Consider the following 22,776-nt stretch of genomic DNA (forward strand, 5'->3'; position numbering starts at 1 on the left):
AGAGGTCCAGAAGTATAATTTCATTTGCATAGACAGTGGTCTCCAAAGTTTTTTTTTTAATAATGTGCCCCTATTAGTAGATTGAGCATGCACCCCCAACATGTGTATATTTAGTTATTTGTAAATAATATATTACTACTGTACTAATAATTATGGACATTATGAAAACTTTTATATGAAAATAGACTTTTTAAAAGATGAGACAAATAAGAAATAATATTTGATACCAGAGTCAATAGGGAGCCATTGGAGTTTATGAAGTGACATGGTCAGACATGCAAGTTAGGAAAATCACCAAAGTGCCAAAGCAGCAGTGTGGAGGACGAACTGGAGAAGAGAAACTTGAGAAAAAGACCAATTAAGAAGGTATTTCAACAGTCCAGTTGAAAGAGGATGAGGGCCTGAACTAGGTCGATGGCTGTGTGAGTAAAGAGAGACGTTGAGAGATTTAAGACGTAGGAAGTATAAGATTTGGCAACTGATTTGATACGTGGGGTAAGAGTGAGGAGTTGATGGGAATGCTGAGCTTGAAGAACCTAGGTGATCTGAAGGATGGTGGTACCCTCTACAGAAGGGGGAAGTTTAGAAGAGGGTGGGTATTACATGAACTGATACAAAGTGAAATGAGCAGAACCAGGAAAAATTGTATACCATAACAGTAATGTGTGATGATCAGCTGTGAATGCCTTAGCTATTCTCAGCAATATGATGATCTAAGGCAATTCCAAAAAACTCATGATGAAAAATGCTATCCATCTCCAGAGAAAGAACTATCGGAGTCTGAATATAGATTGAAACATACTTTTTCTTTACTTTATTTTCTTGTCTGTGTTTTCTTTCACAACATAACTAACATGGAAATATGTTTTGCATGACCACACATCTATAACCTATATCAAAGAACTTGCCTTCTCAATGAGGGAGGGAAGGGAGGAAGGAAAGGAGGGAGAGAATTTGGAGCTCAAAAATTAAAAAAAAGAATGTCAAAAATTGTTTTTACATGTAAATAAAAATAAATAAAAAATAAAATAATTTAAGAAGAGGGGTGGGTTTGGGGATGAAAGCAAATATAGTGAGATCTGCTATGACCATCACAACACATACATGCCTTCTCATCCTATACAACTCACTCTATCCCATCCAAAATGAAAAGGGGGAGGAGGTGGGACTCTTTTCCACTGGTCACTACCCCAGAACCCACTCTCCATAGGGAATCTGCTAAAGTTGCCAGGCAATCTCAAGGACAGACGCAGGGTATGCTGGTGGGTGGAGCAGGAATTTTCTCAATTGTCATGACATAGCTGCTGTTATGAGTGCCTGGGTAATGGTTAGGTTATAATTTTCTTAAAGGGAACAGCCAGGATCAAAAAGTGGGAGCTTGCATAATGGAGGAAGGAGGGGAATTAGAAGAGCAGGGGAATAAAAGTGTGGTTGTGTTGGAGATGAGAACTATGACTGGCCATCACAGAGAGGGTGGGATATTACCTATCTTGCCACCCTCTGATTGGTGGATCACATATCCTTCCGTTAAGGCACAGCCTCAGTCCCCATTGTGGAGTCCACAGCTATAGGCACCTCCCAGTGAGGATGCTCTTTCTGCCAATTCCTGTGGTCAAGTGCTCCATGACTTATGGTTTTGGAGAGTGGCCTGTGAGCACTGAGAGGTTAAGGAACTTCCCTGGAATCACCCAGCCAGTGGTACATGTCAGAGTCAGGGACTGAGCCCAAGTCTCTGCCTCTAAAGCCAGCTCTCCATGTACCACCTGATGCTGTCTCCCACTACTAGAAATTCTGAGTGTGAATAGTTTGGCAAGGACTGGGGCTCTCCACTCCAGACTGCTTCTAAATGATTCTGAAGCCTCTTTCAGTTTTTAATGGTCAGATGTTTTATATTGGATGGAGTTACTGACTTACAGATGCAGAGGTTCCCAGAATTTACAAGACTGCTCTCAGATGACTAATTCAGTGAAGTAACTTGTGTGACTATCAGTGGAGAACCATCAATTCTATAATGCTTGTAAAAATCACACTGTGGGCAAACTCCTCAAATCTCCATTCATTACATTCCCTAACATCTCAGTCTAACATTGTCTCATCTAGCCCATACAGCCCATCAGTGGAATTTGTATTATGGCAGTTTAAAGGTATGACTAATTATTTCATAATAAATTCCTCAGTGATTATGCTTATTCTTGACTGTGTTGAAAACAAACCTTTGCCATTCAAACTTAGTCTGGCCTCGATGTTGTCCTTCCCTGACCACGCACATAACTTCTATGAGATTATGAGGACAAGGAAATTAAGTGGAGTAAGGATGTTCCCAGTTTCTAAAAGATTTCTTGAAATTTAGGTGTCGATAACATTCTACTCCCATTGTCTTTTGGTTTGAGATGTATGATGTCCTCTCTAGATTTATCTAAGTGACTACTATTTAACATTAAACCTCAGGGATGAGAGAGGCCAGGTGTCATAGTGGAGTCAAGAACATTGACTCATTCTGACTGTGTGACTCTGGCCAAGTCACTTAAGCTATCACTGCCCACAGGCAACTCACTTAAACTCTAATTGTAAAGCAGATGCCAATCTGCTTTAATAGTTTCCTTACCAAGCATCTGCTAAACTAGTGAAATCACAGGTCCATTTTTTTAAGAAGAAAAAAAAATCATTCCACCCCATCTTGGACAAAATGGAACTTGTTTTTTTAAGACTCAAGTTAACAAGCCTTTATTAAGCATCTATTATGCCCAGGCATTGTTCTATGTGCCAGGGATACAAATGAACACACAAAAAAGGCTCCAAACAAAATAAAAGACAAACCAGTTATTATTTTCATGAAGCTCATAATCTAATGGGAGAGACTACATGTAAACAACTATGTACAGGTAAGACATTCAGGATAAATTTGAGGTAATCTCAGAGGAAAGGTGCTGGAAGACTGGATAAGGCTTCTTGTAGAAGAGACTTTAGCAGAGACTTGAAGGAAGACAGGAGGTGGAGATGAAGAGGGAGAGAGTTTGAGACAGTGGGGTAGTCAGTAAAAGTGGGAAATCAGAAGATGGTGTATCTTGTTTGAGGAACAGTCAGTGTCACTAGATTAAAGGTTTCTTGCAGACAGTTGATATGAAACCTAGGCAAGAGGGCAAGAAGATAAAAAAAATTATATCTTAATCCCTCTCATTCCGTATTCTAGGAAAGGTGGTTTACCATACTTCACCGCATAATCGTTGCACCCTGGTTTTGTTTTCGTTTTTTTTTTTCAGTCCAAAAATTGATCTAAAACCTTTCATCTAGTAATTTTTACATGGTATAATCCTGTCCATCATGCCACTTGACAGGTAAACAGAGCAGCAATTTATTCACCAGTGGCATTTATTTCTCGCTCATTGTGAGCTTCGAGCTTAGAAATCTCAGCACACGTGCATTGTCAGTATAATTCTTAAAGACTACTTGCATGGTTTGCTTAGAGTGCTGCAGTACTAACGGTATTGTCACCCAAGCCAATGAATCACAAGGGGAGGCACAAGGGCAGCAGGTTGGCAGGGGAAGCTGCCATGAGTAAGTCACATGATATGGTAAGACTTACATCTTCCCAATTTTAGCCTATATTCACAAGCATTCCGTGCATCCTAATCTTCACAAAACACAATTTAGTAATAAATTATTTTTAAGTAATACTGGTACAATTAAAAAGAAAAAGGTTTCACATAATGGCCACACTCCACTTTTTTTGCAAAAAAAAAATTGCCATAAAATCTGTGATGATTAGGTGTTGAAATATGGTAGTCATTGTAAAAGACCACCAAGAATACCTTCAGAATCAGAGAAGATATCTAGGTCATTTGCATTTTGGGATTTTGGATTACCTGCCTCCACAATTACCTGTCTCTAATATTGCCTAGACTGGTTGGACTGAACTCACCAGAGCTAAGAAGAAGCCTTGCAATTTACTTCTTTCTAGTGGAGGAATTTATGGGTTTCCTAACTCATTTTTCTAAAGAAGAGAATGGAAGAAAGGAAGGAAGCAAACATTTATTAAGCACCTACTACATGTTAGGTACTGTGCTAAGCACTTTGTAAATGCTATCTCATAGAAAAAAATAAAAGCAAGAGGCATAAAAGAGTTCTGTGCGTGACTGGAGAGTGAAATGGAGTGAAGACTAGCCTAAGGAGCAGAACTATGAAATGAGAAGCTCAAAGAAAAACGATTCCTAGAGAGAGGATGATGTGTTTTGAATGACACGAATTAAGTCAGACTCCAGAGGGGGGTGAAGAATCCCAATCAGCTGTGTACTCAGGGAAGACTTGGGCTGAGGCAGATTGATTGGGGATGTTAAGTGGGGAAAAAAAAAAAAACAAAAGAAAATATCAAGGGAAGTTCCATGGTGGGATAATGGCTGTTAATGACTGAGTTGGGCAAGGAAGCCCAATTGAGCACAGCTTACTGGGCTAAATGGGTTTTGCTAGCATAGAAGATTCTAGTTTGGAAGATTCTAGATAAGGGGAACTCCAGAAAAGAGTAGAGTAGGGGTATAGGCAGCAGAAGGAGAAGATGTATTTAAAACAGGGGACTTGTCGCATGTGAACCTTATTGTTCCCAAAGACATTCCCAAAATCAGAGGTTGCAGAGCCAGTATGTGTGACCAGAGGTTTTTTGGATTTCATATCTGAACCTCTTTTTTCTCAAGCAGTTTGCATTCTATTCAATTTTACAGTCTTTATTTTAAAAAATATTTATTTATTTCTAAAATTCATTTTAAAAAACAATTTTGAGTCAAAAATTCTCTCTCTACCTCTCCCCCACTTCTTGAGAAGGCAAGCAATATGATATCGATTATACATGTGAATTCATGCAAAACACATTTCCATATCAGACATGTGGCAAAAAGTGACAATAAAAAGCAAGATACATAAAGAAAGTGAAAACCAGTATGCTGCAATCTACACTCAGAGTTCTTCAGTTCTTTCCCTGGAGAGAGATAGTATCTTCCATCATGGGTCCTTTGGAAATATCTCGGATCATTGTCTTGATCAGAGTAGCTAAGTCTTTCACGTTTGACTGTCACTGCAATATTGCTGTTATACGATATTCTTCTGGCACGATATTTTCCCTTCACTCTGTAGCAGTTCATATAAGTATTCCCAGGTTTTTTCTGAAACTTTCATCCTGCTCATCATTTCTTACAGCACAATTGTATTCCATCACAATCATATACCACAACTTGTTTAGCCATTCCCCAACTGATGGACGTCCCCTCAATTTCTAATTCTTTGCCACAACAAAAAGAGATAGTATAAACATTTTTGTACAAATGGGTTCTTTTCTCTTTTCTTTGATTTCTTTGGGCTATACTAGTAGTGGTATTTCTGGGTCAAAGGGTGTGCACAGTTTTATAGTCCTTTGGACATAGTTCTGAGCCCCGCCCACCCAGACAATGCTAATTTTGTGGCCTTGGAATAATTGGGTTGGTTTTCCTTGGAAGCAGACAAATTTGCCAGAATGCTGTGTGCAGCATTTTAATGACATAAAATTAATGCATAAATAAGCAATTGTTAATAAATATGGAGCACAATGATAAATATAAACATATACCAAATGAGCTCTTTTCTCTCTTAGATCCAGGAAATATACCCCAGACATTGGTATAATGGAGGATAAAGGCCATTGAAGACACAACTTGAGACATGCTTGGATTTGTCCTTCCTGTTGCATTGCATAGATCCTGTGCAGATAATCCCTTCTTGGTTTCAGTGCAACAAGTGGAATTTTGGAAACCTGTTTCCATCCATACATGACTGAAGGGCTAGTATGGTGTAATGATTGAAAGTCTTCTTAAGTGGCTGGAAGGGTAGATAAATTAGAAAGTGCTGAGCCAGATCAGAGTGTGCATACAAAAGGAATGACATTCTAATCTCTTCTTACTTGGCTGCTTCAGGTAAGAGCTGTTTTGAAAGAGGAGGTGAAGGGAAAGGCAGCTGCCCTATGTCTTACCCGGCTGCTATGGGTCAAAGTGTACATGAAACCTCTGTTTCTTTTGTGTTTGCTCTTTCTTAACACTAGGCAAAAGAACATTCTGAGCTGGGAGTGCCCAGTTGATCCAACTAGTTTGAGATCCTGAAGTCCTATCAGAAACCCCATCAACACCTGGAGTTGTTAATAGAGTCCAATGAAAGTGGTAGTTGTCGTAGTTACCAGTAAAAAAAGAAGTATCTGCACATGGATGTAGTAGGACAGTCATCCAAGATGGATGGTGGCTGAATACGGCCCTTGTGATGGAGAGAAATGCTGGTTGTGGATCCTAGGAAGATGTCAATCCTCGAATCCCAACAAAGGCTCCCCTTCATGAAGGAGAACTTCATGGAGAGTTCACAAAGGACTTCTGAGGCCGGGAGTTGGGAGGTACCCATTTACCACAGGTATTCTCTATACATATGCCTCACCATCTTTTCCCAAGGACTCCCCAAGGACCTTCCATGTGTTTATCCTTTTCCTGCTTTGTCATGTTAGGACCTTCCATATGTAAGGGGAGAGGGAAGTCCAAGTTTGGGGAGTTGTGTGATGCCAGCTCTACTTGCTCTGCCTTCTCAGTAAATCCCTTTTCTAAAAGCTAAGGTAGTTTAATTGGCTGATTGATAACGAATAAGAAGCATACCATATATCTGCAGTAATAGAAACCTCAACCCTTCAGGGTTGCTACTAGAACCCTGAGAGGAGCAATAGACAACTGTTCTTCGGGGATGGGGTTTTCCATTATGAGTGGTGATGATGATGATGATGATAGCTAACATTTTATAGTGCTTATTATGTGTCAAGTAAGCTTTATAATTGTGCTAAGGGCTTTGTGATTATTACCTTATTTGATCATCACAACAACCCTAGGAGGTAGGTGTTATTATCCTCATTTTAGGGTTGATAGGGTTAAGTGACTTACCCAGGGTTGCACAGCTAGTAAGTATCCAGGGTCCGATGGGAATTCAAGTCTTCCTGATTCCAGGCCCAGTTCTATATCACTAAGTCACCTAATTGCTCCAAGAGGGGGGTCCTACATAGTATTAATTGGGACTCGGGAGGTCAAATATATACATATACATATATACGTGTACATATACATACATAAATAATCTGAGTCTTCCCTAGTATAATCACAATTCTCTCTAGATGCTCGATGTTCATTTCCCATGGAATTAGTCACAAGGCACAGACATAGCAACTCTGGAGTCAGGGACTCAGCTCACACTTTCCATGGAAGCTGGAACATTGAATCCAGAGTGAATTGTAACTCAGGAGTTGTCTAGTCACTGGAGGGGGACCTCTGATCTTCTCTGGTCATAGCTGGTTTATCACAGAGCATGGTTAATAGAATTAGTAACCAGACTGAGCAAGGAGCTAGTGCTGCCATTGTCCCTCTATGTATTTTGCATTTCCTCATGTTCCTTTCCCTTGGAGCTTGGCATCCCCTCTTGTTCTTCACATCTGACAACTCTGTTGCTTTTTGTAGCAGAAGGGAGGGGTGACTGCAGTTTGAGGGGTGTCACGTCAGTCAAGAACCCTTATTGTGCCAAGTGGCATTACAGAAAGATTCAGGGCCACCTGTGTCTTTTTTCTTTCTTTTTTAAAATTAAACTTGTTGAAGGATTGCATTCTGAGATGCACCTTGGGAATGATTTTCCACTTACCTAATTTTCAGACACAGGATTGGGCTGGTTTGAGGGTTTGGATACAAAACAATGACATAAACTAGACTATATTGTTTATATATGTGTCATCATATAGGGACTGAATCATTCTGGATGGGAGGAAACGGCATTGTTTCAATAGTTCCTTTAAGCTGTCATCAGGGCTAGGCTTACTGTTTTCTTATCTGAAACTGCTGGATTCCCAAAGGCTGTTGTGAAGCTTTTGGGGCAATTTTTCCTAGGGGACAATCTTTTAGATCAGAAAATATGGAGTGTGAGCTATATTTGCAGGTGTTACAGGAGCCTGTAAGAAATTAACAATGAGTGGGATGTAGGGAATGTATATGATCTCCTTTGCTGGGAGAATGGGCTATCCATTGGACTGCCTTACTTATTGGGATCTGGGCTAGAGGGTTAGAATTCTTCAGGAATGGAATTTCAAAATGACTGGTCACAGGCTGATCACACCAGGCAGAGAGACAAAGGCAATCTATCGGATTCTATCCACGTCGTGGCTCCTACTTCAGACCTCAAGGTTTTTTGTGTTATGCCTGAGGAAGATGAGCCAAGACATAGTCAGTCAAAGCAAAAAGTCCAGCTGTAAACCCTGAACAAACAATAAAAAAAAACCTGTTGTTGTTCAGTCGTGTCCAGCTCTTCATGACCCCATTGGGGGTTTTCTTGACAAAGATGCTGGAGTGATTTGCCGTTTCCTTCTCCAGCTCATTTTACAAACAAGGAACTGAGGTAAACAAGGTTAAGTGACTTATCCAAGGTCACACAGCTAGTAAGTATCTAAGGAAAGATTTGAATTCAGAATGATGAGTCTTCCTCACTCCAGACCTGGCACTCTATCCATTTTGCCACGTAGCTGCTCCAAAAGAACTGTATTCTCCCTTTACCCACTGACAACAATTTCTGGTATTGTAAAGTACAAGTTTGGCTGTAGACAGAATTTTAAAGTATATAAGGCTTGTCTTCTCTCCCCTTTCCTCCTCACTTTTGGTACCTACTTCTGTTAGGTATCAAGTATCTTCATGCCCAGAGTCTTCATTGCCAACTGTTAATCTTTGGATTTTTCTTCTTCCTGTACTGTAGGTTGAAAGAGTTTTGGAGGAAGGCCTCCAGCATATTAGGTATGAATGAATGAAAACATATTTACTAAGAGTTTGCTAAGGACTGGGAATACCAATAGAAAAAAACAGGCCTACTCTCAAGAAACTCACGCTGTCATTGGAGGAAGCAACAGGAAGAAAAATACAGAAGTTCATAGGATTCAGCCCCAGGGAGACTCAAGGAGACTCAGAGCTTATTAACATACACTAAGAGAGGTGGGGAACCTACACCCTTGAGGCCACATGTGGCCTTTTAGGCCCTTGGGTGTGGCCTTTTAACTGAATCCAAATTTTACAGAACAAATCCTTTTATTAAGGTAATTTGTTCTGTGAAGTTTGGATTTAGTCAAAGGGCTGCACTTGAGGACCAGGTTCCCCACCCCTGCAGACTAATGACAGTGCTTAGGGGAGTCTGGAGAGCATAGTGGCAAGAGAAATGGTAAGACTTGGAGAACTGGGCATACTTGGGCATTTCTTACGATGTAATAACATCCTATTATATCCATATACCACAGTTTGCTTAGATGTTCTCCAATCAATGGACACCCATTTTATTTCTGTTTTTTTGCTACCCCCCCCCCAAAAAAAAAACAACTTGTGTGGGGCCATTCTTTCTTTGATTTTTTTTTTGGAGGGGGGAAGGCAAGGCAATTAGGGTCAAGTGACTTGCCCAAGGTCACAAAGCTAATAAGTGTGTCACGTGTCAGGTTAGATTTGAACTCAGGTCCTCCTGACGCTAGGGTCAGTGCTCTATTCACTGCACCACCTAACTTCCCCTCTTTCTTTGATTTCTCTGGAGTATTTGCCCAATAGTGGGATCAGATGACACAATGGTTAGAGCATTGGACTTGGAGTCCAGTTTAGGAAGACTGGCATTCAGATTCTGCCTCATTTATTAGATGTGTGACACTGGATGTGCCACTTAATTTCTCTCAGTCTCGGTTTCCCAATCTGTAAAATGAGATCATCTACCTCATCTGGTGTTTCAACAATTCAGCTAGCAGCTGCTGTGGGGTATAAAACCAACAACAACCAGCTCACAGAATGCTGCAAGCCCAGGTTCTTTCGATCTGCTTTACTAAGCAAAGCAACATTAAGGGGTTGACAAGTTTACTTTAATCCAGTAAACAAATACCATTCACTTAGTTCAGGGCAAAAAGCCAGCACCCTGAACTTCAGAGCAAATACAAACAAATTACAAACATCAACAGACAGACCGAATACAATTCATACCAACATCTGAGTTCAGCCAGGGAGCTCATAGCAACGGCTGGCCCAGAGTCTCATGACACTCCTCCTGTGGCTCAGAGCTCTGAAAAAGAGAAAGCCAACTTCTGGTTTTATATCTTTTTCAGGGTCAAGGGTGAGTCACACATGCGACTCACCCACGTGACCTAAAATCGTCACAAAGATGCTACTTAAACCCGTGTGGTCTAAAAGCCTTTGATGTCACAAACATGTCACTCAAATCCATGTAAACTAGACTTTCCCTTGAGGCAAGGAGGTCATCAAGAACTCCTAATTTAATCAAGGAAATAAAGGCCAAACTCTTCAAGGGCACTTGGTTGAATTAAGTGCTAAGAGCCCATTTTGATTGCCAATACATTCCACCCCTTTCCAGGTTCCATGGCCTAATCTAAATTAAATGGCCATGGATCCTGGAATAAATAGAAACATTATTCATTGTGATAAGAATCAATGGAGGTAATGTAAGTAAAATTCTTTGTAAATTGTAAAGCATTTTTTGAAGCCCTTAAATGCTAGTTATTATTATGGTTTGGTAACTTTTTTTGGCAGAATTCCTAATTGTTTTCCGGAATGGTGTCACTAGGCCACAACTCCACCTACGGCACATTTGTGTCCCTGTCTCCACTAGAACTCACTCATATTGTTTTCGTAATAGATTCACGAGTGTGACACTGTTGGTAGTATAGCTTCACAATTTACCAGTAAATGGTTGTAAAAGTTGACATTTTGATAGTGTGGCAGGCCCTAATCAGGAGATAATTTGCTAAATATTAACAGTAGAAAATAATAATGCTTAGTAGTTTAGAGTAGAATCAGATTTGGAGTGAAGGGGGAGGTGGGGAGACTATTTAGAAACCGATGAATTTCCTGAGCAGGGGGGAGCAGCTGAGGTAGGATTGGAAGTCCTTTCTCGAACTGTGTACCTCCAAAATGGGAAAATTCCTCAACTAATGGATGCGATTATTCAAATCATTAAAAAAATGACTAAGTAATCAAGCTTTACTAAGGATCTGCATGGACAAAGTTAAGAAAATTTACGAGAAGACCAAGACATCCCTGACTATATGCAACATCTCATGGTATTAAGAAGCCACAGATCGAGTATATGATGCTAACATTCCATACTACAGGGTGTCCCAAAAGTTTCAGTGCCATTTTAAGCTTTAATAGCTTAAATAAATAAATAACTTCGAGCTATTAAAACTCAGAGTTGCACCAAGACATTTGGAACACCCTGTATTTTTCATAACCTGGTCTGGGCCTGGAAGCAGCACTTAATTGCTTATAAAGATGGGAAATGTGGCTCACAACACCTGCTGTTCAATACCAATGTATTCTCCCCAAAGTCAATTTTTAACCATTAAATGCCTGTTGAATTGCATTATCTCAGGCTCCTGGTCTTCCACAGGAAAGTCCATCACAGATGATTGATCCCCTCAGTCAGTAGCCAATTCCACCTATTACTTTGGGGGGAGTGGGGCAGGGGAAGGAGAGGCCAGATCACAACTAGACTAGCAGTCCTTTCAACCTCTTCTCTTTCCCAGCTTGGTCACATGGGTATCTAATCCTTTTTCTAGAGAAACTGGAATGGGGGTGGGGAGTTAGGACCAACAATGGCTATCCAGAACAGGTGGTCTCATTAGCAGCTTAAGTAGCCACAGCTCAGGGAGCTGCTATCACTGGCCCCTGACAAAGAGAGGCCTGGGAAGTCCAAGAATGCAGTGATGGTGACAGTAAGAGACAACGCCTTCCACATTCCAGATCTGGAAAGCAACCTCATCAGACATGGAGCAGAGGGCTCAAAGCTTGGAGTCCATGTGGGGTTAGTAGGAGCTGGGTGGTACACAGAAGAATGTTTGCAGGCTGTTACGCAATTGCTGCTTTGCTCCTGTGAAAGTCAGCGGTGTAATAGATTGGGAGAGGAGGCTGTCCTGTTTGGTCTAGCTCTGTAACAAACCAATAAAGTCAAAGGATTGGCTTTCTTGCAGGGCATCCAGGAAAAATAATCATGAAACCTCATTTTGGAGGCTGCCAAGATAAAGGCTTAGGCATCTAGAAGCAATTTTGAGGAGTGTTTGCAAATGAATGATAATTAAATGTGGGTAACTCCCTCACCACATACAGCTTTTCTCTTTCCTGTGACAACTCCAGATGCAATGCAAACAATTCATTTTGTAATTTTCCTAATACTAGTGAAGCCTGGCAAGCTTCGTCTGCCATCTGCTAGGAACTTAAGAAGTTTCTTTCCCATAGACAGAAGCTGTCTATACAATGTCCTAAACACTGGGCAGAAAAGTTACCCATATGGTCCTTATAAAAGGGAGTCACGATAAAATTGATGGCTTCTGTTTATGTGGATAAGTATCAGTGAGGTCAACTAGAGCTAAATTCGAACACAAGACCTTCCTCTTCTCCCATCAACACCCCGGGATATTCAATTGAATCAGTTGAACAATCTATCCATCTCTGTGCCATATGTAAAACGATAGCTAGGTGGTGCAGTGGAAGGAATGCTGGCCCTGGTGCCAAGAGTACCTGAGTTCAAATCCAGCCTCAGATGCTTACTAGCTTGTGACCCTGGGCAAGTCACTTAACCCTGTCTGCCTCAGTTTCCTCATATGTAAAATGAGGTGGAGGAGGAAATTACAAATCACTCCAGTATCTTCCCCAGGAAAACACCAAATAGGGTCATGAAGAGTCAGAAGGAACTAACCACTAAACAACACCATGTGTAAGTGAGGTGAATGGGAGACTAACAGTCACCCAGTCACACAGAATAGCACAAGGAAAGGCCGTCAGAGGATATCAAATTCAATCTTCTCTCTGTTAGTCCTAGGTCTGCACTCTGGAGCCAGGCAAAAAAAAGTCAAGCGGGGGGGAAGGGAGGGGAAGAGAACATGTGGCCTTCTAGGTCCTCAAGTGCAGCCCTTTGACTGGAATACAAACTTCAGAGAACAAATCCCCTCAATAAAAGGATTTGTTCTGTAAAACTTGGACTCAGTCTGTGGCCTCGATGCCACATGTTCCCCACCCATGATTCTCACCAACCCTTCAAATACTTGAAGGTAGCTATCATGGCATTCTTAAATTTTCTCTAGACAACATAGGACTAGTTCCTTTAACTAATGCTCTCATGGCATGTTCTTAAGTACCCTCATCATTTCAGTAATCTTTTTCTGAAAACTTTCCAGTTTGCCAATGGTGTTTGTCAAAAGAAGGGAGTATGAGGCTTCAGATGTGGTCTGATGAAGGGAGGGATTATCACCTCTCTTATTCTGGATGCTTTGCCTGTTTTAAAGCATTCTAAAATATAATTAATTTTTAGCTGCTGTATTATTAAAATGTTCGGAGGGGAAAACCATCCTGGAATAGGTTCCTAACTAGTCTCCCTGTCTCAAGCCTCCCCCTGTTACACTCTATGCATTCTATGCTCCACTCAGCTGCCAGGGTGGTTTTTCTAAAGGTTGGCTCTGACCTTGTCAGTGTTCTGCTCAGTGAGTTCCTGTGGCTCCCTAGTACCTCCAGGAACAGACCTAAAATCTTCTGTTTGGCGTGCTCTGACTCCTCATCTCCACGTCATAGCTTCTCTGGCTTCTTTCCATACTTAGCTCAAATCCCACTTTATCCCCTCAGCTGCAAATACCTCCCCCTTTCAGATTTGCCTACTCTGTATATAGCTTCTGTTGGTCAGTCGTTCAATTGTGTCTGACTCTATGTGACCCTGTGGACTTCTGTCATGGGGTTTCTTGGTAAAGATACTAAAGTGGTTTGCCATTTCCTTCTCCAATGTGCCCACATTTTATACATGAGAAACTGAGGTAAATAGGGGTTAAGTGACTTGTCCACAGTCACGCAGCTAGTAAGTATCTGAGGTCACATTTGAACTCAGATTGTCCTGACACCAAGCCTGGTGCTGTATCCACTGCACCGCCTAGCTGCCCTTATATATAGCTTGCATGTACCTAATTACTTACATACTGTATCCCCCAGGAGAATGCATGCTTTTTGACAAGAAAGATTGTCTTGTTTTTGTTTTTTGCTTTTCTTTATGTTCCCAGAGCTCAGCACAATTCATGGTCCATAATAAGTGCTTAATAAATGCTTGTTGACTGACTGATAGACTAGGCTCTTGGTCACACTCAGCTGGCTCAAGAAAGGATCTCTACATCAGGATTTTTTTCATTCATTTGCATCCTTCTCCCCTGCAGTGGGAATTTTCCCCAGACTAACATGAGAAAACTCCTTTCATCTCCCATCATTCTCCAGGCAGCTACAGCTAGTACAGCAAATTGTCCTAGGCTTCAACCAGCCCTCACGAGGCACTTAGCAGCACTGGAGGGGTTGGGGTGGAGCTAGAGACTTTTGCTCTGTGTTTCTATCTCCCTTACATGATCTTTGTGTCATTTATTTTCTTGGAGTTGCAACTCTTTATACACATACACGTGCGTGCACACACGCTCATACACACACACAGAGGTCTGAATAGCATTCACCTTTTTTTTGTTTTGTTTTTGGAGAGGAGAAGGGAAAGCAATTGGGGTTAAGTGACTTGCCCAAGGTCACACAGCTAGTAAATGTGTCAAGTGCCTGAGACCACATTTGAACTCAGGTCCTCCTGACTCCAGGGCCGGTGCTCTACTCACTGCGCCACCTAGCTGCCCCTGAATAGCATTCACCTTGTCAGAGAGAAGAGAAGCAAAATAAAAGTTGCAAACTTCTGCCTTCTCTCTAATACCTGTTGTCATCATTTTATCCATCCTGAGCTCTTTTCTATCCCTTCTTTGGCCTCCATCTTGTCCCTGAACATTGCTAAAATATTAAAAGACAAAAATGTTTAAAAGTTTTCATTCATCTCTAACCTCAGCTCAATCTCAGCTTTAGTGTACACAACACAACTCTTAGAGGATCATGCCACTCTTTTGAATCAAGCTTCTTTTGCTTTGTCTTTAGAAACAAACAAATCTGGTCCATGAGCTCTCGGTACATCCACAGTAGTCTCTTTAGAGCACTCCTCTTTTTTCTTCCTCAATGGAATTTTTTCTGTTTATTTCTTCGGAATCTAATTATTGAGCATTTCCTATTGCTCTTTGGTCTTAAAATAGATCATATTTTGAGAATTTTAGACATGAGATCTTACTTATTCTTTCTCCAAGGTCTTTGAAATCTTCTTTCCCAAAAGCCTGGGTACACGTCAGACTTTCCCCTTGTAACGCCTTCTCTGCAATACCTTCCCACCCTCAAAAGAACAAGAATTCCAGGAAGGAAGAGAACAAATGGAGGTCATGGCAGCATCTGGCAAAAAGAAAAAGAAAAGAAAAGAAAAACAGCATTATCACAACATGCTTACCAGCTGCCAAAAATAAGGTGAGAAGAGTGAAAGGAGAAGTGAAAGTAAGATGTGAGGAGAATTCAGGGAGCTTTTTGCTTTAACTGAAACAGCAGACTATGGGAAAATCTGAAAGCAGAGATTACAATTCTAATTAAGATGACTAAGATGGAGTAGATCTTTCTAACTTTCAGCCTGGTCTTGCAATAAACATTTCATGCGCACACATACATGTGTGAGCACGCATGTACACATGCACATAAACACACCGGAGTATGAATCTTCTCTCTCACTAGCAAATTGTGTCTGCATGGGTTAAACTTCAACATGTTCTGGGATATACTGTAGGTTCACCCTTCTAAAAATATAACTCATGAACCCCCACCAGTATGCTTCTTATTAACAGACAGCCAGTAGACATAATTAATGCAAAACAAAGGCATTTGTTACTATGACTTGGAAAAAAAAATGGTAGCTGCAAAACAGTCCTTCAAGAAGCCTGGTGTACACTTTCCAATTAGCACGTATAGAGTCCAAAGGAAGAGTAGGCACAAACTTAGAAATATTTAATTTAGACTAAAACAATTAGTGAAGGAATAGGAATTTTTTTTCTCAGCACATACATTCTGGGAATTAGATCTTTTTTTTTTGAATGGACAGTGGGAAAAATATCCTTCTCCAAGATTCATATTCCAGTGTGTTTATTGTGTGTCTCCATGAAATATTTATTACAAGACCAGACTGAAACTCAGAAAGATCTACTCCATCTTAATCATCTTAATTAGAATTGTAATCTCTGCTTTCAGATTTTCCCTTAGTCTGCTGTTTCAGTTAAAGCAGAAAGCTCCCTGAATTCTCCTCACATCTTACTTTCACTTCTCCTTTCACTCTTCTCACCTTATTTTTGGGAGCTGGTAAGCATGTTGTGATAATGCTGTTTTCTTTTCTCTTTCTTTCCTTTTTTTTTTTTTTTTTTTTACCAGATGCTGCCATGACCTCCACATTGTTCTCTTCTTTTCTGGAATCCTTGTTGTTCTTTTCACAAAATTACCCCAATTCACAGGTACAGAGGTTCAAAGAAATTGAAGTCCCAAGAACTTCAATCAGATTCATTCTTGTGGCCTAGAACCTCATGGGAAATGTAATATTTTCCCTCAGACATGACATAACAAAAATATGGATATTTTAGCTGTCATAAAATAGTTCCATCAACTTTATTAATATAAAAGCACACTGCTATAGGCCTAGTACTTAATAATAGGTTAATTTTGATCTAATCAACAAGAATATGAATGTAGCAAGAGTCTCCCCTCATGGAGCCTGTTCTCTGTTATGCACACGAACCTCTTATAAAGAGATAGATGCCTTCATTTTGCAGAGCTAACACAGAAATTCTTGATTGTTCTTCATTGTGTCAAAGACACAGTGAAGACATGGTTTGGCCACTGAATATCATGAGGGACTGACCACTAGGAAGGAGCATCCTTTCTCAGTAAGGGTTAAGAATTATAGAAAGGTTCTACATACTCTCTCTTCTGGGCCTCTCTGTCTTAGGACAGCTCTAATGTTTACTTTTCCTTGGACTTCCAGTGAAGTGCTGATGAGATCCATTCCACCCCACCCCATCTCCCCAATAACTCCAGCCATTGTGGTGTTCACACTAATGACAGCAAGAACATGTATTTGCCTAATCAAATCTGACACTAGACTTTAAGTCCCTGGCTTACTCTTCTGCTTTATGTTTCTCTACGTAGGCACAGGTCTGTTACGAGAAACAGAGAATCCTTAGAGGAAGACATTTCTAGCTTTGGAAACTACATTGTGAATCCAAGGGGTCCTGGGCTCTGAGTTGGTGCTGGCTGTCTAGTAAGAGGCACTTTTCACAATTCTACTGCTTGTTAGACAAAAAAAGCTGATCACTGACAGGATCATCCTGAACCTAAATGTACTACTACTAACTGGCTAATAGATATGTGAATCTCTCAGATATTAGAGGCTCGATGAAATGTATATTTGACAGTTTCACAAAGTTTGCTCCATATCCCTAATAAAGAAAAATTCAAAGGAAAGCAACTCTGAAGCTTTACCTCACACTCAGATTTGCAAAGATGACCAAAAAGAAAATAATAATAGTCAATGTTGGAGGGGCTGTGGCAAGATAGGCACACTAACATGTTGTTGAGTTGAGGGATTATTTAATCATTCTAGAAATCAGTTTGGAATTATTCAAGAAAAATGACTAAACTGTTCATGCCCTTTGATCCACTTTTCCTCTATTCGAAATATACTTCAGGAAGATCAAAGACAGAAACAAGGGTCCAACCTATGCCAAAATGTTATGGCAACATTTTTTGAGGTTTCAAAAAGTTAGAAATAGAATGTGTGTCCATAAACTGGTAAATGGCTAAACAAACTGCTATATGAATGTAATGGAATATTATTGTGCAGTAAGAAATTACATAGAGGAGGGAGTCAGAAAACAAGGAAAGATTTGTATGAATTGATGCAAAATGAAGTAAATAAAACCATAATGTATATGTGTGTATACATAATTATCTCTATAATTTTAATAATATTAATATCTAGCATTTATATAGTGTTTTATGGTTTGCAAAGTGCTTTTTATAGGCTAACGTATTTAATATTAGGAAGAAAGGAAGGAAGCAAGGAAGAAAAGAAGGAAGGAGAGGAAGAAAAGAAGGAAGAAAGGAAAGAGGGAAGGAAGGAAGGAAGCATTTATTAAGTGTGAATTTTGTGCCATAAACTGTGCTAAGTGCTTTACAATTATTTCCTTTGAGGGGCAGTCAGGTGATGCAGTGCGTAGAGCACTAGCCCTGGAGTCAGGAGGACATGAGTTCAAATGCAGCCTCAGACACTTGACATTCACTAGCTGTGTGACCTTGGGCAAGTCACTTAACCCCAATTGCCCTGCCTTCCCCCCTCTAAAAAAAAGCTTTAATTGTTTCATTTGATTGCCACAACAGCTCTGTGAGGTAGGTGCTATTTTTATTCCTATGTTATGGCTGAGGAAATAGGTAGGCAGAGGTTGTCACAAAGCTACTAAGTATCTGAAGCCAGATTTGAACTCGAGTCTCCCTGACTTTAGGCCTAGCATTCTGTATACTGTACTAACTACTTGTGATCCTGTGAGTTAGGTGTTATTATTATCCCTGTTTTACACGTCAGGAATCTGATGCATGGAGACATTTAAGTGATTTTGCCACAGTCACATAGCTTATAAGCGTCAGAGGTAGGATTTGAACTCAGGTCTTCCTGACTGCAAACCTAGAGCTCTATCCACTGTGTCATCTAACTGTTTAAATAAAAAGTCCACTGGACAAAAGCTGAATTCTGAGTCTGGTATGAATTTTTAATGTCATTTATTTTTTTGAGGATAAGAAATAAAACTTACCTCTTACTTGAATGTAATATGAGGTTTTGGATTTGGGTCCCTTGTCCAGCTGGTAGCGTTTAAGAGAGGAAGTGCCCGTCCAATGCAAAGGATGCAGGGACTAGATGACTTGTGAAGTCACTTCCAGCCCCAAATTATAATCCTAGGATTGCATATTGTCGGATGTGCTCATTGCATCCGTTGTTTCTTTTTAACTCATTTTCTTTGCTCCAAGGAAGGGTTCAGGTCTGAGAGCAGTGATCAAGAAATGATGATGTAAAAACAGAAATTATCAGTAAAATGTGTTACTATTATTTTTAAAGAAATGTCTATAGACAGAATGGAATAAGTGATAGGGTATTAGATTTAGATACAGAGGCAGCTAGGTGGCACAGTGGATTGGGTGCTGGGCTTGGGAGTCAGGAAGACAAGTCTTCCTGAGTTCAAATCTAGACTGAGACACTTTCTAGCTGTATGACCCTGGGCAATTCATTTAACCTCTGTTTTCCTCAGTTTCCTCATCTGTAAAATGAGATGGAGAAGGAAATGACAAACCGCTCCAGTATCTTTGCCAAGAAAACTCCAAATGGGGTCACAAAGCATCAGACGTGACTGAACAACAGCAAGGTGACAACAGCCTACTTCAGATACTTACTAGCTGTGTGATTAAGTATTAAATCATTCAACCTACTTACGACTTAATTTTCTCATTTGTAAAATGAGAATATTGAACTTAATGGTCTCTAAGAGCCCTTTTCATATAATAAAATACTATGATTCCTCCATGCCATATTGTTGTTTGGTAATTGTATCTGACTCTTTGTGACCCCATTTGGGGTTTCCTTGGCAGAGATGCTGGAGTGGTGTATCATTTCTTTCTCCAGCTCATTTTACAGAAAGCAGAGGTTAAATGAATTGCCCAGGGTCACACAGCTAGAAAGCATCTCAGTCTAGATTTGAACTCAGGAAGATCAGTCTTATGATGCCAAGCCTGGAGCCTCTATCCACTGCACCACATAGCTGCCCCCATGCCATATCGCAGAATTGGAATAGAATTCTAATGCAGGGCTAGCTAATCAGGTAAGACATTTCTTAACCCTCCCCCCCCTGCAAATCTTAGGCAGATCATACCCTGGGGTCAGCAAAGGTGCATGTAACCCATTGGTTTCATGTTGGATGACCGGAGTTCTATACCATTCATGTGGCATGGAACGTTTGTCACTATTCTAACATATCTTACAGCTCCAAATGAGCTCCTGAGGAGTAGAAACTAGACACTAGACCCCTTGTAGTTTTCAATCTAACATCCTATGATCCAGCAGTATCTCAATCTTCTTTAGAGTCCTTGGTTCTTACCTAGCACAGCAGTTTGTACTTTGCGGGTGCCAACAGTTGAATAATTAATTGAGTACCAATACATCTTTCTTTAGTTACACCCATTTTCGAAATGGGATTAAGGATTAGGGAGTATTAGGTAAAAGTAATTACATAGCTAAGTGGTAGTAGATAAGAATAGAGTACTAGAGTACTAGAGTCAGGAAGAACTATTTCAAACCCGGTCTCTGACACTTACTATTATATTATGACTCTGGGCAGGTCATTCACTACTCTGTCTCAGTTTCTTCATTTGTAAAATGGTGATGACAACAACAGCATCTATATTATCGGACTGTTGTGAGGATCACATGAGATAATGTAGAAAAAGCCTTTTGTAAACCTTAAATTACTGTGTAACTACTGTAATTATTATCTATGTAACTGTTCTAAGTATTAGACAGAGAACCAAGCACTTTGTGGTTATTGCTGTTGTTCAGTCATTCAGTCAAGTGACCCCATGGATTATCATAGCATGCCAGGTCCTTCTGTCCTCGGCTGTCTCCCAAAGTCTGTCCAAGCTCATGTTTGTGGCTTCTGTGACACTATTTATCTCATCCCCATGAAAACCCAGATGTTGGTCCTTCCTTTTGTCTTCAATGTTTCCTAGCATCAGTCTTTTCCAATCGGTCCTGTCTTCTCATTAAGTGACCAAAGTCTCTAAGCTTAGCTTTGGTAATTGACTTTCTAGTAAATAGTTTTAATTAATTTCTTTAAGTATTGGCTGACTGGATCAACAAAGTAATTACAAGGAGATTTGGCCAAACAGATATGTTCATAGGGGATGAAAGGAAGGCAGCGCAAAGAGCCAAAGAAAGGAAGGGACGGGCCCTGATTACATTGATACAGTAATAAGGAGGAGGAAAGATTAAGCAACTATGCCCAGCTCAAGTCTCTGCTAGTCTTGGCAACCCTTGGTTTAACAATCTCTGGGCTAACCTCTTCCCTCTCTAGGGGTGCCACAATGAGACATACTAATCAACGCTTTGAAAAAAAAAAGATACCCATCCATGCTCTCCACACATCAAAAGACAAAAACCTCAGACACAACCCATTAGAACAATTCCCCCCAACCCTACTTCACACACCTTCCAGCCCAAAAGGAAATGAAGCATTCTATCACTTGCATACGTTAGCCTTAGCCACAGATTCAAATGGTTGATCTGTAGTGATCAGACTGCGCTGTGTTGACCACTGTAGATCCCAGCTCTTCTATAATATTCTGCCCCTGAGCTCTGGGAGCTGTCATCCAGATAGTTTGTTCAGTTTGATACACATTTCATTCAGACAATTTCTATCCGATCCTATTGATTTTTTTCCCCTTGCTTATCTTTCCCAAAATGCATTAGGCTCTTTTGGGCAGTGATGGACATTTCTACTCCCACCCCCTTTTTTTCTTTTGCTCTCTTTTTTTGGTTATATGTTGTGTATGTCTGTTTCATATCTACTTACAGACATACCCACAAATTGGAAATAGTTAACACCCAGGTTAGGAGACAGATGTTTCAGTATGGCAGCTGGCATGGAATTGCTGTTTAACACACTCATCATTAGGTCTAATCTTTTTCTCTCTCCTCACTATCAGCAGTTTATTTTTTCCCCTATACCGTTTTTTCATATTGTGACAGGAAATGATTTTTCTAGGTGTCCAAAATCATAGTTGGCTACTATAAAGAGTTAGCCGAAAGTGTAGGCAGATTAGATGGTTACCTACATGGTATGATAATGATAGACTATATTCACATACAACTTTACAGGTTATGAAGTACTTGTACACAAATTATTTCATTTGATCTTCATAATAACCCTGTGATGTAATGCAATGTTTTAAAAAAATAAATGTTGTTGACATCTTTTGTTTATACATCACCTATATTTCCTAATACAGGGCAGTTAGGTGGCTCAGTGGATAGAGTGCTGGGTTTGGAGTCAGAAATACTCACCTTCCTGAAGTCAATTCTGGCTTCAGACACTTACTAGCTGTGTGACCCTGGGCAAGTCACTTAACCCAGCTTGCCTCAGTTTCCTATCTATAGCTATGAGCTAGGGGAGGAAATGGCAAACCACTCTAGTATCTTTGCCAAGAAAACTCTGGAATGGCATCACAAAGAGTCAGACACAACTGAAAATGATTGAACACCAAATATTTCTTAATATAGTCTCCCACAGTACCTCTCAGAAAGCCATATTTTATTTTTAATTGTTTCAATGAGTAACTATTTATTTTCTTCTCCTCTAACATCTCCTTCTCTTATTGAAAAAGAAAAAAGGAATCCTTGTAATAAATATGCAAAATCAAACAAAACAAATTCTGGCACTGGCCAGTGTCAGTCTATACTTTGAACACACATTTTTTTCTGTCAAGAAGTGGATAGAATAGCTTGCTTCATTTCTAGTCCCCTGGAATTGCGGTAGGTCATTGCATCGATCATATTACTCAAGTCTTTCAAAGCTATTAGGCATTTGCAACACTATATTAAAGAAATTGCTCTGGTTCTGTTTACTTTACTATGCCCCAGTTTGTACAATCTTTCCAGGTTTTTTCTGAAACTAGACCTTTTGTCATTTCTTATGGCACAGTAATATAGCATTACATTCATATAGCTTAATTTGTTCAGCCGTTCCACAATAGCTACATAGGCACTACC

The sequence above is a fragment of the Trichosurus vulpecula genome, chromosome 4 (assembly GCF_011100635.1).
Source record: "Trichosurus vulpecula isolate mTriVul1 chromosome 4, mTriVul1.pri, whole genome shotgun sequence".
In the NCBI taxonomy this organism is placed as follows: Eukaryota; Metazoa; Chordata; class Mammalia; order Diprotodontia; family Phalangeridae; genus Trichosurus; species Trichosurus vulpecula.